Source organism: Mirounga leonina, unplaced genomic scaffold, assembly GCF_011800145.1.
Source record: "Mirounga leonina isolate KUSES-001 unplaced genomic scaffold, KU_Mleo_1.0 Mir_115, whole genome shotgun sequence".
NCBI lineage: Eukaryota > Metazoa > Chordata > Mammalia > Carnivora > Phocidae > Mirounga > Mirounga leonina.
The window spans coordinates 97,551,360-97,554,096 of record NW_023270268.1 but is presented as its reverse complement, the minus strand read 5'-3'; positions in this window follow the sequence as shown (position 1 = coordinate 97,554,096).

Here is a 2,737-nt window from a genome sequence, read left to right as displayed (position 1 = left end):
GCAGTGTGGCCCCCTTGTCCAGTTTTACTAAAATGTTTACTTTGCCACTGCTTAATTTTTAGAGACCAAGATACATTTTTTACCTCAGATCTGGGAGCCTTTACTCATTTGGTGGAGGAGACATTTCTTCAGCATATCCATAAGTGATCTAACTGATTCACTCAGAGAATTTATTCTCCTCTTTGGAATCTCAGGGGAAGACATCCTGACAGCCACAGTTTGTTTCGTTTTCAGCGAACCTCACTAGCCCTCGCACTTCCTTCCCAGAGCACCTTAAGCATTGTGGCTCCTTTTCTTAATGCTCCTTCCAGAATGTGCTTCATGATTCAGGTTGAGTATGTTATTTAATAAGAGAAGGTATGAGCAGCTTTCCGGGAAGTTAGCCCATTTCCTGGCAGCCCCCTGCAGAGGTTTTGTATATTATTTGCTTATTGGATTGATTTTGTACTGCTCCTCCAGAGAAATTGGGAAATCATCCAGAGAATTTCTGGAAATTAAGTATTGCTAAAACACTGGTTTTATCATCATCATCATTGCCCTTACCCTCTCTATCACGGTGCTTTTATATCTTTTTGTAAACAGATAATCAAATGGACTTCCAGTGTTACAAAAGCAAGATTGCTTGCTGTTTTCCACATCTATTGACAGTGCGCTAGAGCATGAATGTGAAGCAAACCCAAGTTTACGGTCCTTGTATTTGAAGGAAGTAAATGACACTCAGGACATTGAACCTTTCCCTTCAACTCCTATCCTGGTAGCATCTTCAAGTACAAAGATGAAGGGAGAGTAGAAATAACTCTGACCCCTACTTTATGCTATGGCCTATGTCTGAGTTATCTCTGTGATCCTCACCACAAACCCCTGAAGCTGGTTCTAGCATACATCTCTTCACACTCTGTCCTCCACAGTTGCTCGGAGCTAACCACTTTATCATCTTTGGTCTGTGCAAAGCTCCTATGTTCATTTGTTTATTCTCTCCATCCCCGTAGCCACTCCCATTTCACTGCCTCAACCCGTAGGCAACACGTTTAATATGCTTTTGAAGATATTCTTGCAGAAGATCTTACCCTGTGCGCATGTGTTTTTATTTACATCGATGGATGCTAAGACAACATATTTTTCCACATTTTACTCTCTGACATCAGGGTGCACCTTGCAATCAATGGTATGGCATAGCTTAATTGGCAGAGTTTTTACTTTCTTAGTCAAGACATAAAATAATGGTGCATGGTACAATAAATGATAGTTAGATTTGATGGTAATATGATATATGTTGCATCCTGTTTCTTACCTTTTTCCCCCCTGAGTACCAGTCTAAGACCATGCATGTTGCCATGTACTCGTCTCATCTGTTGCTTCTAGTTGCTACGTAGGACTCCAGGGTGGGCCTCCTTCATACTTTATCTATGCACCCCCCGAAGACTACCAGGTTGGCTCCAACTCCCTGACACCACAGACAGTACTGGAATAAGCTTCCTTGTTTATATCCCCTATGGAATATTGGAAGTGTTTCACTTGGGAGAATATCTCTAGGAGTAAAATTGCTGGATCATAGGTTTGTAAATATTAATTTGATTACATAGTGCTGGGTTCTCTCCACAATGGCTACCTTACCCATGTTCCACCAGCAGGGTATGAGGGTATTCTCTGCCCACATCTCTGCCAACACTTGGCATTATCCAGCTTCCTCATTTCACATGTGAGCAAAGAGAAGCTTGCATGGATGGATTCTCTTCCCTCTTTTTTTTTTTTTTAGATTTTATTTATTTATTTGCCAGAGAGAGAGCATAAGCAGGGAGAGCGGCAGGCAGAGGGAGAGAGAGAAGCAGGCTTCCCGCTGAGCTGGGAGCCCGATGCGGAACTCGATCCCAGGACCCTGGGATCATGACCTGAGCCAAAGGCAGATGCTTAACCGACTGAGCCACCCCGTGTCCCATGGATCCTCTTCCCTCTTATCAAGAAGGTGTAGATGTCGTTTGTTGTACCAGAGCCTGGACTATGCCAAGGTGCTGCAGGTGAACCATGTGATTTCTTAATCTGCATTTCTTCCATCATTTAAGAATGTCCCTTAGCCTCCCTGGGCATCTGTGTGCTCATCCCTTAATATGAGTAGTCTTTGATGCTGTCCAGGGCTCTTTCCAAATCTCTAATTCTCCCACTGTGAATACTCTTCAGTGCATCACTAGCAGTTGCCCCTGACGGCATCTAAGTGCCAAGATGTTGGAAGTGAAGGCTATTATTCTTTGTACCTTTCCATCTAAGTGGCCAGAGAACCTAATGAATAGCCAAGCACCCACACCTGATGCTGTCTTCTTTCATGTGAGCCTCCTCTCCCAATCTTCTCCCACCCCCAACTGAGACAATGCCCAGAAAGAAGAGACAAGGTACTCGGTGTACTGTTGCAGAGCCCAAGAGTATGTGAGATTAAGTTCTGTTCCAGTCTGAAAAGTGTTATTTTTCCCTGTTCTGCTGAGGGATGGATCACATCCTCTCACTGAAGTGAAGTCCATACACAGGAATGACATCACCCCAACAGGGAGAAGCCAAGGGTCTCTCCTCAGCCATTTCTGGAATAAGGGTGGAGAAGCGAGATATGAAGTTGGGGGGTGCTTTGAGAGCTTTTATAGCTAAATGCTCAGTCCCCACTGATTTTTCCCTCCACTGGATGAGGTCCTTCAGGCTCTCTGGCTTACAGCCACTGTCTGAAAGGGCCATTAGTGCATGTCCATTTTTAACA